General features: G+C 53.7%; 1 protein-coding gene across 1 annotated transcript in view; it reads left to right on the forward strand.

Moving 5' to 3' along the window:
• Window positions 1-17,496, forward strand: part of Bcor (BCL6 corepressor) — a 118,018-nt gene that overhangs the window by 53,402 nt on the left and 47,120 nt on the right. The gene's annotated exons all lie outside the window — the stretch shown is intronic.

The raw sequence follows: 17,496 nt of genomic DNA on the forward strand, positions 1-17,496 counted from the left end.
ACACACACACACACACACACACACACACACACACACACACACACACAGGATTTAGAAGCTGGAAGCTTGATCTCCAATTCAGCAGTGTTGAGGTGGTGGAAACTTTAGAGGGTGAGGTCTAGTAAGAGGTAATTAGGTGACTGGGTCCTAAGAGGCCTTCTGGAGAGGTTAATGGAAGTCTCACTGGACTGGATTAGCTTTCCTGAAATCGTGTTGCTGCAATGCAAAAGTCACAATCAGACAGCCACTTGTGCCCTTATCTATGTAGCTGCTATCCTCTCTGCTTCCCTGCCACGTTGTCATGCAGCCAGGCGTCCCCACCAGGTCACCAATGTCATACTGCTGGAAACTTCCAAGCCCCAGAATTGTGAGCCAAGTGAACCTCTTTACTTTATAAAATGCTCAGTCTCAGGTATTGTGTTCTGCCGATACAAACAACTTGCCCAAGATCACACACTAATATAGCCAGCCTTACAGAACAGATCCCCTCCAAGCTCTTTCCAGGCTGTGGAGCACCCTTTTCCTTGACAAAGAGCCTAGTGTTGCCACCAGAAGAACTAAATTCCCTCATTTTTTTTTTTTTTTGAAAAGGCGATGTGAATTCAGCTCTATTATGTAGAATGGGGCAAAGATGTTTCGATCAGTCATGACATTGTAATTCATGTCCCACTCCTTTTATTTATCGTTGCTTCCCCCAAGCGTGAGCTCCATGGAGGCACAAAATCTGAGAAACTTGTGCAGGGAAGGGCACGATGGGCCATAATACCATCATCCAGCACAGAGCCACTGGTTAGTATCACTTAAGGACACGGAGGGATTTTTCCAACTCCATTCCAGGGTTTGCTTGCTCTGTCTGAGGAGTGAGTCTTTCCTTGCCTTGAGTTTCCTGGCCCCACATGTTTCCAAGGCTTACCTTAGAAAGGTTATCATCCCACAGATGATAACTGCATAGGTTCCCATGGTGAACAGGATGAGTCGGTTGACACCTGCTGATCCTAGAAAGAAAGAAACTCCTTGGATGGTATTTACTGTTGTTGGCAAGTGGCCAGGATGACCCAAGAAATATGCAGTTGGAGGATTTGGCTCCAGAAGTACTTCGTTTGTGGAACATTGTAGGTGCATAGCTGATAAGCCATGTACTCTTTGCTAAAGTGTGCCAGAGTGGTGTGAAATTAGGGGAATTCCTGTGGCCACACTTTCCTTGATTAGCCATGTATGTTTGGTTTTTTTTGGGGGGGGGCAATACTAAGAGCTTTAGTTTCATCAGTTGTGAAGTGAATGGTAGTGGCTAACACACAGGGTTATTAGGGAGCACACACAAGATTGCATGGAAATGTACCCAGTAAAGAATTGGAAGGGAGCAAAGGTCCTCAATAAACAGTAGCTATTTTCATCTGTACGAATTATTCAAACAGATTTGCTTGCTATGAAGCATAGCACGGTGACACAGTTCCTGTTAGGAGGTCAAAGGCATGGAATTGGGAGAAAAAACTCAATTGCCCAGTGCTGGTTATGACCAGAGCCCCCAATTTATGGTTCCTGGGAGTTTTGAGGAGAAAGAGCCTACATCCTTTTACCACCAAGTAACAGCTCAGTTAGCTGATCCTGTCTATAGAGTAGTCAGGGATAGGAAAGGCACACTAAAGGGGGCATTTGGTTTTGTCCTGTCCTTGGCTTAGGGTTCCTAAGGGATGATATTCTACTGCACTTGGGAAGGCTAAGACTCCTAGGGCCTTCCAGAAACATGTACATGCAAGTAAGTCACTTGGCTCCTCCGACCAAGAACAAGCTCTGTCTATTCAGCTCATGCTCCCGTGGGTCTTTGCAGATGGTATTAACTCTTCTTGCCTTGTACTTCACTTTCCTACTTACTTCTGCCTCAGTCTTCACCAGAACCACAGATCCAGTCCCTGCACATTTGCACCACCCTTCCAGCTGTCTCGCTCTCTTGCACATGCTTCCTTTGCAACAGAATAAGAACGCATCAGGAACTAGGTCATTCGTTCATTTTTGAGACAAGAGTCTCACTATGCTAGTCTGGAACTCACTCTGAAGGCCTGGTTGAACAGAAACCTGCCTGCCTCTGTCTCCTAAGTACACCTATCACACTGGGTCTTTGTTTTGTGTTTTTGAAGACAAGGTCTCATGTAGCCCAGGCTGGCCTCCAGCTCTGAGAATAACCTTGAATTTATTAATTTCTTTGTTTCTTTATTTCATTTTTTTCCTCAAGACAGGGTTTCTTTGTGAAGCCCTGGCTGTCCTGTACTCAGTCGGAAGACCAGGCTGGCCTGGTACTCATAGAGATCTGCCTGCCTCTACATCCTAAGTGCTGGGATTAAAGGGAGCTTGATTTTCTGATCCTCCTGCATTCACCTCTGTGCCAACTGAGTGACATTCCTAATCGCCCCCCCCCTTTGTTTCTAAGACAAGGTGGCAGCCTTGACTGACCTCTCATGTTAGACAGAGTCATTGGCCTTGAGCTTTTGACATCCCTGGCTCTGCTTCTCAAGTGTTGTGATTTCTGGGGTGCATTAGCTTACTCTCGGCTTACTCCTTCATTTTTAATCAAAGTATATATAAAATCACTGTGTGCTAGGTACCATGATAGGCATGATGGGAAGACCCAGTCTGGATAAACAAAAGAGAGCTGAAACTAGAGATCTCCCTGCCTCATCTCCCATTTACTGATGATGTTACAGATGTGACTAAGAAGTTCGAATTTTGTTGCAAGTATGATGCAAACTAATGAGGTAGTGATGTGTCATGTGTTTTTAATTTTAAAAATTACACTCATTTATTTGCATGTGTCTCCCTGAGCGAATGTGCAGCACAGCCTGAATGTGGAGGTCAGAGGACAAACTTTTGGAAGTCAGTTCTCTCTTTCTACCATGATGCTTGTGGGAATAGAACTCAGGTTCTTCGGCTTGGCTACAGGCACCTTTAGCCACTGAGCCATCTCTCGAGCACCTAGTTGGTTCAATGTTTGAAGCAAGGTTTTGCTATGTAGCCCACCCTGGCCTTGAACTCATGATCCTACCTCCTAATTACTGGGATTACAGGAGCTCACCACCAAAGCCCAGATGTGACGTGTTGTAAAAAGGCCTGTCTAGCTGCCATGTGGACAATAGATTGGAGGGACATGAGAAATGGTATAATTAAGGTAAGAGAATGTGGTGGCTTGTTCTGTGGTCAATGAGAAAGGTTGAGAACTAGGTAGAACTGAAAAGTAGAGTCATTATTTTTGCCAGGGTGCTGCAGGGGAGAGCAAGGTAGAAGGTGAAGGAGGAGACTTATTCTTGAGAATTTTTGATAGGTTGTGTAGTGTGTAGTGATAGATGACAAAGAACATAGGACTCCAGACAGAGGGCTGCCTGGGTTTGAATCCCATTTTCACAAATTTCCATGAGTGTTCTGAAGTCCTTTACTTCAGTTTTTCTTCTGTGACCCTACCTTTCTGAGTAATTGCAAGAATTCATAGATTTATATTGTGTGCTTGCTTACCTAAAAACCACTGTGTAAAGGTTAGCTAAGGTTACTAAGCGGGATATGGATGCCAAGGTGAAATATCTGGTTTGCAGTGTGATACAGGGGCCTAGAACCTGGGGTGGGGACAAATTAAAAATCGCCATGTGAGGTATTTAAAGCCATAAACTTGGATGAAGTTTGTCAAGGAGGAGGGTGGTATCCAGCCCAAAGCCACTGGAGGAGCACAGTGAAGAGTCCAGAAGGAAAATGAGAGTGGTTCTCAGCCTGGATAGAGACATCTGTATATCCCACCATTTGGGAAACCAATAAAAGAGAGCAGATGTAGAGGCATGCTAAGTGCTTCTGGGAGGTTGAGGAAGGCAAGGATTGAAAAAGCTGGGTGGTAGTGCAATACCTTTGATCCCAGAACCCTGGAGACAGAAGCAGGCTTATCTCTGTGAGTTTGAGGCCAGCCTGGTCTACTGAGTGAGTTGCAGGACAGCCAGCACTATTGAGAGACACTGTATCAAACAAAACAAAACAGATACTTCCCAACTCAACATAAAGGAAGTTACTGGTTCCCAATACCCTCTGCAGAATGCCCAGAGATGATGGATAGAATGGTTTGATAAATGATGTATTATACAGTGAAGTTCCATGAACTTTGGCACCATTTCCTTATGCTGATGGAAAGTCATCTGTTAGCTGTCTGTACCTGTAAATCCAATTGTTTGGGAGGCTGATACAGGAGGATTGAGTCAGGAATTGAAGTCAGCTTGTGTAACCTAACCAGGACACACATATATTGCGAGCTTCAAGGTGTAGCAAGAAATTTCCTGGGTAAAGTGCAGAACAGTTTATGCAAACAAATTTTGGCCATAGGCTCTGTTGGAGATCTATAACCCACCCACAGGGGAAGCACCGGATATGGGGGAAGCTCACCAGCATGCTTCAAACAAAACAAAACAAAACAAAACAAAACAAAACAAAACAACAAAAGCGCAACATGACTGTATACACACAATCCTGTGCCTGTTTCTTCCCTTAATCACAGACCCTGAAGGAAGTCTTTCCCCTCTGTAAACAGCAGATTTCTTGAAGGTGTTACCCAAATTGTTACTGGACAATTACATTGTTTCTAATCCTATGTTTTTACAAACAGAGCTAGATTTAACCAGTACCTTAAACACACACACACCCCAATAACAAAAGAAAACTTTGAAACCAGTAAGAAAGAGTAAAGAAATGAATGAGCCTGGTGTGGTTGACACTGGCCTTTAATCCCTGCACTGGTGAGGGAGAGACAGGTGGACCTCTGAGGCTGAGTTCCAGGACAGCCAGAACTATGTAGAGAGACTCTATCTCAGAGAAACAAAAATAAAGAAATAGAAATGTTACTTGGATGTAGGGATCTTAAGAGGTGCAGATGTCTTGGAAAACAGACACATAGAAGCAAATTGGAGTTCCCTAAAGAGCCGTTGCATCACAGGAGATGATGCTCAGAGTAAAGGAACACAACAGCGTCATAGTGAAGACTTCTTAGAATTCGAGCTAGGAGGGCATTGGCGATTCTGAGACGTTAGCAACAGGACGCTGTTCTGCGGTGCTGTGATACTAGGATGGGTAGTTGGCTTTCAGCAAGACAGGTAAGCTGCTTTTTTTTTTTTTTTTTTTTTTTACAAGTTACCTGCTATAGTGCTAAGAGGCAGTTAAGTCTGTCACTAGGAAACAGGATCTGGGGACCTTGATAAGACTAGCTTGTATGTTGCGGAGGGTGGGGGTGGGGGTGGTGTGTGGCTGAAATTTCTGTATTTTTTTTCCCCATAGGAAATTACATATATATCCTGGAAGGCTTTGGAAATTTTTTAAAAAAAGAAAGTTAAAAATCCTTAGAATTTATTGTCCTGATGGTTTTGCTGATGTTCTTGTAAATTGTATATTTAATCAAAGGCACTCGAATGCCTCTTTTTTTTTTTAACTATTGAAGAGCCATTTAAATGTCAACATAAGTGATTCCCCACCAAATAGTGCTGTTTAGACATTAGTTCCTCTAATAGACCATAATGATTCATAAGGAGGCATTTCTCGACTCTAAATTGTAGGCCTATTGAAATATAAATTAAGATGATAAACAATTTGACCTTACCTGAGAGTACTAAGTATTTACGCGTGTCAAATACGAAATTACCCTCAATATCACGCCCCCTAAAAAAGGCAGCCTTCGTCTCAGTAAATAAAACGGGTTAATGAATTTCCCTTAAGAGAGCGGAGTAAAAGGGAAACACACAAAGATTTTGCTCCTGGGGCTCGGCCCTCCTGGCCCTCCAGACATGCAGTGGGCCTGGGGAGAGCCTCGAGCCAGGCTCCCCCGGCCGGCGCTTTCCCCTCTCCCCCTCCTTCCGCAACGCCGCTGGAGTTTCAAAACATGGAGTTTCCACAGGAACTTTGCCAGGCCGAGCTCGCAGCCCTCCCAGGTTCCCGCAGCGGCGTTCGCTGCGGCCTCCCCGGTCCTCCTCCCCGTAGAGAGCGATGACCCGGCGGTCACCCAGCGCTGCGCTAAGCTCATCAGTCGGGTTCAGTCCCCGAAAAAGGCACAGAGCTTCCGGGGCCCAGGGTCCTTTGCCCCTGTCCTGCAGAGATGACTGCACCTTCCGGAGAGCCCCCAGCCGAGCCCAAGCCCATCCCTGGAGCCAGTGTGCTGGCCTAGAGGCTTGGGAGCTGGGGGAGGGGTGGGGTGGGAGTCGCCGAGGGGATCGAGGCCGGTGGGCAAGCCGGCTGTGGGCTGCTCCCACCGGGGTTTGGTTTTGTTTTAAAGCCTTGTTGCACGCCAGGCAAGCCGGGGTGGGGGGAGGGGGTAGCACCTTGTCAATGAGAAATTTCCTGTTCGCAAGACTCAGCTTGCAGTTTCTGTCCTGCCCTTGAACTGACAAGTGGATCTCCGCTGAGAGAGTCCGGGAAAGTCTCGCCAGGCGCGCGCGGGGGTTGGGGGCGGGGGCAGCGGCGCCGAGGTCCCGGGAGCCGGGCTGAGCTGGGCCGCCGCCTGCCCTCCCGTTTCCCCCGCGCACCCGTGAGCTCCGAGCAGAGCAGTGACTAATCTGTGGCTCCGGGCCTCTTGGCGCGCAGCCCGGGCTCGCCTCCCGCCCCCTTGTCCCTCCTCCTTCCCCAGCCCCAGCAAACAGAGCTCCGCCGAGTGAATCGTGCCTTGCCTGGAGTGTGGAAAGCGGCTCGAGGCGGGCGGCTTGGGAGCAGTCTCCAGTGTCTCCTTTGACCCGGGCTCCGAGTGTGCGTGTATTTCCTTCCCCTAGGCACTTTGATCAGCATTTCCTCCGTGAAGCTGAGGAGCCAGGGCGAACTGAGGCTCATTAACCCTCTGCGTGCCAGATTCACTGAGGGCTCCAAGGGGAGCCTGCCTCTGGAGACGGGTCCACCCGATTGGCTAGTTTTGAGGAAGCCAGAGTTAATGTGGAGCCCTGCTGGATCCCAGGAACTTGCCCCAGTGCGGCACAGTCTTCTAGGGACCGCAGGCAGTGCAGCTTCAAAGGCCCGGCGGGATGAGGCTTCTAGGGGAGACAGGGAAGACTCGATGAAGTGCCTTCAAGCACCCCGTTCGCTGGCTCGGGGATGCCTCTCACCCGGGGTACTGGGGGCGGGGGACCGTCTTGCTCCTGTCCCCCAGCACTGGGCTCTGCCCCCCCCCCCGCCTGGTCTCCGCTAGGGAGTTAATGATTGATTTACTGGCTCCAAGAGGCCGGCGCCCTCCCAAGCTATTTGCCCAAGCTGAGCAGTTGCTGGAGAGAGGCGCAGAGGCCTACAGAGTAGGGTCGCCTGGGGGTGGGGGGGAAAACCGGGCTAAGGGTGCATTGGGAAGTGCCACATGTAAATGGATTGGCAGCTGGTGATTAGGCCGTCCGGTTTTATGAGTCATAATAGGCCGCCCGTTGCAGACTTGGTGTACTGGGGCCCGAGCGCCGCACTACTGCCGGCTGCGCAGAGTGGGGATGCTCCAGTGGGTCCCTGCCGCCGTCAGCGTTGCACAGGATTTCTCGTAGAAGGCAACACAAACACCCTAAATCAAACTGCTCCGACAACCGGAGGCTCCACACAGACACATCAATAAGGATTTCGCCTCCCGCGTTCGAACGCACTGAAACACTTGTCCTATTTTTATGCAAATGACACCACACAAATAGATCTCGCAGGCCCAGGAAAGGGGCGGGAGGAGGAGGGACGCCGGCGCCCCACCAGGGGGCGGCGGGGGGGGGGCGTCAATCCCGCACCTCGGGGCCCGCGCTGGCTCGGGTGCAGTGGGGCTGGCACTAACCGGGAGGCCCGCCCCGCGTGTGGTGGCTCCCTGCCAGCGCCGCCTAGTCGGCCGCGTCCCTAGGCTGCCTGCAGAGGCGGATTAGGGAAGGAGCAGAGCGAGCCTGTGACTAATCGCGGGGCCTCGGACCGGAGCACCAAGGCCATGTGCGACTGACAGGATCGACACTAGCAGAGGACACGGAGACGCCTAGCTTAATTGCAGGCTTAAAAAATTGCCGCCTGAGCAGCTCCAGTGCAGAAAGCCACAGCATACGCGTGGGTCCGGGGAGTGCGCCCTGCGGGGAGGGGGGGTTGTCCAGTTTCTCGCCTGGAGAGAGGAAGGTTCGGCATCTCCTGAACTCAGGGAGAGCTAGACTCAGGCTCTCCCTTTTTGCAGGGTCCTCCCAAGGGCATGGCTAAGTGAGTGTGGGTGAGGTGGCCTGCCACCGGGGCTAGGTTTTCTATCGTTTGTCCTTTGAGTCCATACTTCCCTCTGCTCGGCCTAGACCCTATAAAGGAGGCCTGCGGCAAAGGGTAAGATTCCAGCGAGCCTTTAAAAAAAATACGAACCACACTCTAAACACTTCGATCCTCTTGTTTATCCACTGACTGAGATACAGGGCCCCAATGACCAAATGAAAGCCAAGTTAAGTAAAAGGCAGCAAGGTCATTGAGTGCCAAAAGTCTGGGGTCACAGGCACGAACCGTGGTCTCTAAGAAAGCCCTTGGTCACAGCCCCTGTGTCCCAGGTCTCCTTTCTGGAGCGCTGGGGCCTCTCAGGAGAGAAGCGTCGGCGGGGCGGCTGGTCTGTGAGTGGAGGTGGGGGTAGGAAGGCCGTGGCGGAGAACCCAGCGAGAGAAGTTTCCACCACGCTCTGGTCTGTTGCTGCCAAAATCCCCTGGCCCCTCCCCGCCCGCACTGCCTTCCGTTGCCACCACAAGTTTGGTTTAACGAGAGAGCTCAGGACAAAAGCAAACCTTTTCTATAGACCCTGAAAACAAAGGGGGAAAGAGACGCGCGAGGCCGCAGAGAAGCGGCTGCTAGCGTAATGGTGCCAGGCCGAAAGCAGAGCATTAGAACTGCAAAAGCCGCGCGGGCGGGAGGAAGTGCGAGGCGGGAGGCGGGAGCGCGGGGAGGGCGGCGGGGGGAGGGGAGCTGCGCCATGTTTCCGTGTCACCCGCCGAGTCTCCGGCGCAGGGCTCGGCCGCCAGCTCCCGCCTGCCTTCGTTACGGCAGAAAGCGTGCGATTAGCAGCCAGACAGGCGGGGACTCCGGGCCCGCGGGGCCGCCGCACACGCCGCCCGCGGCCCCGGCCCGCGCTCCCCTCCCCCGCCCGCCGGGTAATCCTCCTCCACGCTGCAGCGCTGTGTGCACTCTCATTAGAGCAGGGTGGCTTTTCTCTGCGCACTCGCTCGGCTCCCGCTGGCAAAACAACGCCTTCCCTGGCCGGGCCCTGGGCCAGGGGAGTCGGGGAGGGCCGGCCGGGGGCGGGGTGAGGCCGGGACAGCCAAGCAGGTTAGCTCCGCAGACCGACTCGGGCTTCGAGAAGATGGGGAGGACCCGTTGGCCCTCCCCCACGCTCAGTGGCCAAGCTGGAGGTCCGTAGACAGACTCACTGTCCCTCGGGGAAAAGGGGGTTGAGGCTAGGAGCGTCCTGACCTCCCGCCGTCTGCGGCACGAGGCGAGAATGCGTGGGGCAGATGAGTGTGTCTGGGTCGCAGAGCGGGAGTGGGCGCCGGGGAAGGTTCCCACAACTGGTGTTTGCCCCGTGTGACTTGCGAACGACCTCTTAAGGCCAAGAAGCTGGATTTCAGGTGTTGGTGCCCCAAGACCCCCTCAGAGAGACCCAGTGCCCCCACGCAAGCCAGAAAGGCTTTGGGCTGGACCGCCTAGGATGGGTAGAAAACGGGGGAGGATGAGACTCCACCGCTTTGGAGCCCCATTTTCTGCCGCGTTCTCCGCACACAACAGTAGGCAGCTTCTCCAGGCACCTCGCGCCCAGCTGCAGGGCCTGGGAGCAGGTGTTCCTGCCAGGCCGAAGTGGGGCCTCCGCGCCCCTCCTGTCCCAGCTGCGGGGCCGAGCCAGGAGGGAAGGCAAAGGCGTGTTAAGGGCCGTAATTGAGGGACAGCTCCCGGACCCGAGGGGGGGGGGGGGGGTCCTTCGTGCTGAAAACGGGGGAGGGGGGAAGGGTGCCCTTCCCGGGCGCGGACCGTCTCCCGGAGCGGGGAGTGATTTGAGATGCCGGGCGGCCGGCCCCGTCCTGGGGGGTGGGGGTGGGGGTGGCGGGAGGGCTTCCGGTCCCCCGGACTGCGGCGGCGGGGCGGTCGGGAAGTTCCCGTCGCGGCCGCGAGGAGCACTCTCCCCCGGCCGCCGCCGCCGCGCAGCTCTTTGGAGCGGCGCCCTCGGGAGCATCGGAGCGTCTGGTGACGTCGCCCTCGCCCCGCGAGGAGAGATGGGGGCTCCGGGGTGGTCCCCCCCAGTTCCGCTCCCCACGGGAGAGGGCGAGGCCCCGGGACCCTGCGGCACCGGCCGCGCGCCTCCCGGCCCCTCCTCGCCGCCGCCGCTATGGCGGGCACGTGAAGCGCCCCTCGGCGGCGGCGGCCCGCCGGGGGAGCGACCGGACTCGCCGGCTCGGCTTCCCCCTCCGGGTTCAGGAACGCGGAACCGAGCCCTGCCTGGGTCTGGCGGACCTCGCGGCGGCCCCACACCCCCACCCTGGCCCGAACCAGCCCTTAAGGCCGCTCCAGAGGGCTCGCCCGAGGGGAACTCGAGCTGACTAATGGGACGCGTGTGGGCCTCCTGAGAGGCCCGACTGTCAGCAGATGCCTGCTCGCTCTGCTCTGACGCCGAGACCCGGCTCTGCGGGCGGAGGGGGGGGGCGGGAGGGAGGGCGAGAAGGAGGGGTTTCCCCGGCCGGTGGTTTCGGCTCCCTGGGGACAATCCGGCTGCGGCTGGCCCTGGGCTTCGGGTCCTGTAGCCTGACCCCGGTCTGGCAGACTCGGGGCGCCTGGCTTCTCAGGGTGCCGACCTGAGCGGATGCCTCGGAGCTCTGAGCTGTTGTTAGTGGGCCAAAAGCTCAGCCTGGCCTGAGGGTCCGGCCTTCTCTGATGCTTGCGGGTGTTAGGGGCCAAGCAGCTTGGCTAGGGGCGGGGGGGGGGGGCGTATATTTGGCAGGCCACCTTGAGGGCGTGGACTTAGATACCAAAACCTTCAACAAATATAAAGTCTTCCGGAAATCCCTCAGTGAGAGCCCTGTGAGGAGGAAACGATTGCTAAAACTCCGGGACAGTCCAGTTTAGCTGGCAGCTCTCAGGGTCTGGGCTGCATGATGCCATTCCCTCCCATTACAGGGCCTGGTGAAAATCAGCAGAGTTTTTTAAAAGCTTGTGTCCGATGCAGAATACAGCCCCATCACGCATCCCTGGTTTTATTCAGCTTAATTACACTAGAAATCCTGTCCCCCGTGAGCAAGCCTGAAACCCTGCAGGAAAGGTGCGACTTTTCCTGGGGAGCCTCGCCATTGGAGAGAGCTTGCTAGTGGACGGGAGGGAGGTTTTAAATGTCACTTCCAAATGAAACCCGCTTTCCTTCAGCTTTTTTTCTTTTTTTGATGCAGTTTTCGAAAGGAGCATTTTTTCGAGATAAGTGACCGATCAAAATCGCTGAGGGGAGGTTGTAAGCAGCCGCTTTGCCCCAGCTTAGCCTTATCTTATCTTTCACACTTGCACGGCGGAAAAAAAAAAATTGGCTTATCTTTATCCCCACCCCCTCCTCGCCTTAATTGCTAAAAAACACTGGTGTGTTAAAACGGGCAGGAAGGAGGTCTCTGGATTGTCAGTAGAACAGGAAGATTCGAAAATGTGGGCTCCAGGAGGAAAAGAAGGGCGGCAGTTTATTCTTTCCCCTAGTCCCTTGTACACTGCGGAGGGTCCAGTCCCAGCTGGAAGGCACCACGACCAGAATTAATTTTATTTTTTAAAAGACGAATTAAACAAAACCAGAATGGCTCTGGCGGCTTCCCGAGGCCTCTTTTTGTCAGCACCCTGTTTACTAACCTCTCTCCTTCATCCCCTCCACCCCCCCTTCCTTCAAATTCTTGTAAGTGGGTCTCTGGTTTAGACCGATACCTTCATACTCTCTCTTCTACACATCTCCTCTGTCGAGGGGTGGGGTGCAAGGTTAGGACACGCAGCCTGCTGGAAATCATTAAAATATATGCGGGGGTCTGCAAACACACACTTTTAAATCATGGCGTTCGTTTCCCCTCCACGCTGGCATATTTAAACTCCAGAGTGAGCTGGATCTCCTCCCTCTTGGTCATTTGTCTGTGTCACCGACAGGCCCCTAATGGCCAGGCTTCCAGGCACTCTGCATTATGCATTAGCCTCCTCCCACTGCCGCCCCACACTAGGTTCTGTCAGCCCCCCACACACAAACCGCTCTGAATCCTGGCAAGCCGGACCTGGCGGCTGGAGACTTGCAAAAGGGCAGGGGTTGGAGATGCTGGGTTTATGGAGCGATAGCCCAGCTGCTTTGGGCCTGGAGGCAGAATGAAAATCGGGCAAAATGTGCCAACGATTAACTTAAACCGTTTGGGATTCCCAGCCTTATGTGAGCCCAGGATGTGCTCCTAGCCACAATTGATCTCGGGTGACCACCCCACACCAACCATTTCTGGGCCCACCTGTGCGTCTATGTATTGTGCACTCAGTTGCTTAGGGTCAGTTACACCAGTTCTGTTTTTCCAACTGTTGGCCCTTAGTCCCTCCTTAATGTAGGTAGGTGGCTGCTGATGGAATCTTTTGAACCACACCAATTCCAAGGTGGCACTGAGGTAGCAGAAATGAGAAGCAAAATTGCAAATGCTTGCTGGTGGAGGCAAGTGTGCCAGGTATAAAGACACATATTTGGCAACTCTCTACCCCCTTTCTCTTAGGTTCCCACTTAACTCCCGCCCCACAGCAGGATAAAATGTGTGCCAGAGGGCCTAGCTAAACAAGAACCCTGGCCTGGATTTAGTGTTAGGGATGATCCCTGGGAGCACCAGGCTTCAGTGGCAGGGGCCAGGCCCTTCCCAGAGGCCCCTGTGCTTATGCCATCTGGTCAACACCCAGCCAGCCTTTGACAACAGCAGTATTGACTTTGAGATCCCAGAGTTCAGGGCCTGACAAATGCAGCCTAGAGCAGGAATTTCCCGAAGTTGTTTCCTTGAACCAAGCCACGTTGGTTCTGTTCTTTGGGCCTTCCACTTCCAAACAGCCAATAACTCTCCAAAGGCAATTATCTTTAACCAGTCCAACCCCAAATCCAACAGTTTTCTGCGGGGGGGGGGGAAAGGGGGGGCTCAGCGATCTTTAGAAATGTTACAATTAGTCAAATCGTTAGGGTCATGGATAGGCCTTCAATTGTTACTTCATTTGAGTTTTGAAAGGAAGACATGAGGCTGAGCTAGGCTGGTTTCCCCCTCCCCACCCCACCTCTCAGCCCATGGAATTTTTTAAAAAGTGCTATTGGGTAAGCCTGGAGTTCATTTACCAAATGACTGGAAGACTGACCTTAAGTGTGGATACTTATGTGTTTTTAAAAGACAGTTAATATTAACAGGATACCTCATGTTACATAAAGTAAAACTGTATCTTTGCTATTCAAGTGTGGAGTATTCTAGTAACATCAGTATCTAGTGACATAGGCCAGAAAACACCAGCCGAGGAAGTCTCTAGGAAGCCTGGAGAACTAGAATTTCCATTCTACATATTACCTGTCATAAATAAACCCCCACCACACATACAGTTGGGAACCCCCATTTCCCCTAAGGTAGGGCCTCCCACACAGGATTTGAGGCCTTACCCCAGGCCTAGGGGGTGTTCAGATTGGTAGATGCCTGGCAGGTCTTTCAATCAGCAGAATCTGACAAGGTTTCAAGTTTGCTCCCAGAAGCTCCAATTTGCTTGCCCAGTTGCAGAGCCTGCTTAGAATCTGCAGCAGGAGAAAGCCTGGGAATGTGAAGTCCAGCCATATGTTATAATCACAAGACCTTTTCAAGGGAGATGAGGCTGGCGGGGGAGGGGCAGCCTTCGTAGCTCCACCTCGGAATACTTCTTGTTTCTGTGCTGATTTATTTTTCAGCTGCCTAGGAGGCCTCCTCTCCATTATGCTCACTTGCCTGTCCACTCCATCTACTCTTCTGCTTTCATTGAAATCCTCCCTTTTCCTAGTGTAGGGTATATATCGGCCTGACACCAGGATTAGCTCCACGGGGCCATGGAGGAAGGCATCTGAGGCAGATCCCAGGCACCCCCAGATCCAGTAGTGACCCTGATGAGTGAGGATACAAGATGGAACTGCCTTTCAACAACTCTGCCTTCCCAGGCAACAATTTTGACTAACCAGGCCAATAGGTGTGATCCTTCTCCACTTAGGGAACCTGGGGAAAATCTCACATTTTAATTTTCAGTGACTGAGAAACACTTGCCCCCCCACACACTCATACACACTTGTACACACACACACACACACACACACACACACACACAGAGGCACTCAGGTCCAACTGTTAGGGCTCCTTTAATAAGATATTTTAAAAATCCCATGGAATTGGGAAATGCGTCCTAGGAGATGGAAGAGAAAGCCTTTAATCCTACCAGCCCATTGGAGGACAGCATGGAGTCCAGAGACTGCCTTAAAGGAGAGGGGGTGACTGCCACAAATTACATCAAAGGCAAATTTACTGGCCTGTTGGTTTTCAGCATCAAATTTCTCCAGCAGTCAGCCCCTTGGCCCTTCCAGCACCCCCACCCCCAATTCATTTTAGCTCTAGGACTTAATGTTAGACAAACAGACCCCTTTGTCAGCAGTCCTGAGAGGCCCTAGGATTCTGAGAAGCCTCAGGCTCTGTGCTTGGTTCCTGGATTTTCCAAAAGTTCACGGCAGTTAATGTGACTTGGACTCTGGGAAAAGCCTGTTCCTGTGAGAATTCAGAGGTGAGAAGAGCGAGAGAGAAGGTGGCTGGGCATCTGGCCAGGGATGTGGTGCGGCCTAACAGCTAGATGAGCCTGGCACAGCTCTGCTGTTCGTCCAGGGCAGCCCTCCCACCCAGCCCACAACCCACAGCCGCGCACAGCCGCCTTTTTGCCTGGAACCTTATTCAGAGTTTCCCCCACAAATACCCAACTCCAGCTTTCCTGGTTATTTTAGACTTGTTTTGAATAAAAGGAGGCGCTTCAAAAAGAAATGTTGCTACAACACACAACCAGCAGCCTTTCTCCCAGCTGTGTCTAATAACTTTTAATGTCTAGCCCTAAAACGTCTTTATAAAAAATAGCTTTACAGCATAATAGTCCAGGTGTCTTTCTGCTTGTTACCAGAGATTAAAAAAATGTGTAGGTTAGCTTTCAGAGACACCCCCCAGAAAGACCAGTCAGAAAAGGCATGGCATTCTATACTGCAGGCGCTGGTCCTGGAAGCATTAGCGACCCAGCATGGCTAGGCACAACTCGCTGGCCTGCCTGTCTTTTGCATCAGTTGTTACTAGCAGCTCTGGAGCATGAAGATTTAATTCTTCTCAAAGTTTCGGGTTTCAAACGGTAGAGATGTTTCACTTCTGCTTTGAGAAGGGCTGTTTTTATAACTATGTGCTGAGAACTAAAACAAATGAATAAAAATTGCACCCAATATCAGTCCCACAGTCAGTAGTGGGTGTCATTTTAAAAGGGAAACTATCTTCTACCTAGAGATGATTTTGGCCTTGACCTTGACTTAGTAATTAATTTGATGCTTTTGATGATGATGATGATGATGATGATGATGATGATGATGATTATTATTTTTGGCATGTTGACACTCCAGGCTTTTTAAAAAACTTTCCATGTGGGTTTACTAGTCACTTCCAATTCGGACTTCGGTTCTCATCAAGTCTGCACCATCCTGTTCGTAGGTAAGCACCCCGTTCCAAGAATCAAAAGACACCAAAGAATCACCGAATGGGGTCACTTTTAGCCATGGTGTCAGAGCTCCCGGCCTGGGTGCCCTGACTTCCCTTCCAACCAGCTTTGCGAAGTGGAGCTGGGGTCGCATTGAGGCTCTGCGCTTGGGGAAGGCCAGAACCTTGCTTCCTGGCTTCTCCCTTTCGCTTGCCTGCCCTTCCCCCCTCCTGGTGCCCAGAGCTGCTCCGGGCGCGGAGGAGAAGCTCAATATGTGTCAATTGAATTGAACTGCCGCGGACGCAGGCTGTACACTGCCGCCGAGCCTGGGATCTGCACGACGTTACCGAGAGGAAATTTATGGGCTGAACCGTGAAGCCAAAAGTTGTTCCCGGCCAAGTGAAATAAAACGCGGGAGATACTCTCACGAGGCCGAGGTGAGAGATGAGGGCGGATCCTCCAGGCACCGGAGGTCCGGAAGGTGACATACTCAAGGAGTGGGAGAAACTCAGGCGCATCCCGGTTCCCTTCAAGGTCCGCCTGACCCCCTTGTGCCTCCCAGGAGCACCCTCCCACCTTCACACAAACCCTTCACAACTGAAAAGTCCGGGGAGCCAGGGCGCAGATCGGCCACTGTTGCCCAGGGTGGCGTTTCCACGAAGCTCTTCGCTCCTGAAGGGGGGGGGGGGGCCCGGTTTCCCGGGGGGGGGGGGGGGGGGGGGGGGGGGGGGGGGGCGCCCACGCGCACTCAGGCCCTGCTGGGCTAGGTCTCCGAGGGAACACTAGGCAGGGAGAGCGCTGCGCTGGTGGCAAGAGACGACAGTGGCGCCTGCCGCTGGGGTTTGACAGCTTTGGCTGAGAGGAGTGCGAGGCGCTTTATGGTAATTGCGGTCCTCCACTGGCCTTCTGGGTAGCAAGGGGAGTCTCGGCGCGCGGCCGGGAAAGCCGCCCCCGCCGCCCCCCAACCCTCGGGCTGGGGATTTGTTGGCCGACCTAGCCGCCGCCGCCGCCGCCGCCGCCGCCGCCCGAGTCTGTGTTTCCACTCCCCTAGGACGTGAGTCCCGGGCAGGGCGTGAATAGCCAACTCCGCCGGAGCTGGGACGGAGGGGACCGAGGGCAGTGGAGTGGGGGTGGGGGGGGGCACGACGACACGACCCGCTACCCAGGAGGTTCGGGGGGGTTCAGATGTGGTGAGACCCCAGTGCACCCGGCTGGGGTTCGGTGACGGCCCGGGAAAGTCAGGCGAACCTTTCCTGGGGAATCACCCCCTCCCGAAACAACCACCGCGGAGGCGCCGCAGCGGAGGGTGCGCAGAGACTGGGGAGCTCAAACTTGCAAGAGCTGGAGGCGGCGGCGGCGGGCGGGCGGGCGGCTGTCGCCCTAGCGCTGCGCCTGAGGGGGGGAGGGGAGGCGGCTGTTGGGAGGGAGGGAGGGAGGGAGGAAGGGCGGGCGGAGGGAGGGGGAGGAGGAAGAGGAGGGAACCTGGGAGGGGGGACGCGTTGGGATCGCGGCGTGCGGCGGCAGACGGAGCCCGGGCTCCCAGCGGCAAGGTGAGGCTGAGCCGCGCTCCGGGCTCAGCGGCGGCCGAGCTCTCCGGCCGAGAGGGCGACGCTCCGGAACCCAGACCACGATCGAGAGAGGGAGCGAGGCAGGCGGCTGTGGCGGAGGGGCACCACGCGAGCCGCCGGGCGGAGAGCCCGAGCCGCGCCGCCGCCGCGCAGGGACGACTTGGCCAACACACTCGCTCGCTCGCTCGCGCGCGCACACACACACACACACACACACACACACACACACACACACACACAC

Source organism: Psammomys obesus, unplaced genomic scaffold (genome assembly GCF_907164565.1).
Source record: "Psammomys obesus unplaced genomic scaffold, mPsaObe1.curated_primary_1811, whole genome shotgun sequence".
NCBI classification, from domain to species: Eukaryota; Metazoa; Chordata; class Mammalia; order Rodentia; family Muridae; genus Psammomys; species Psammomys obesus.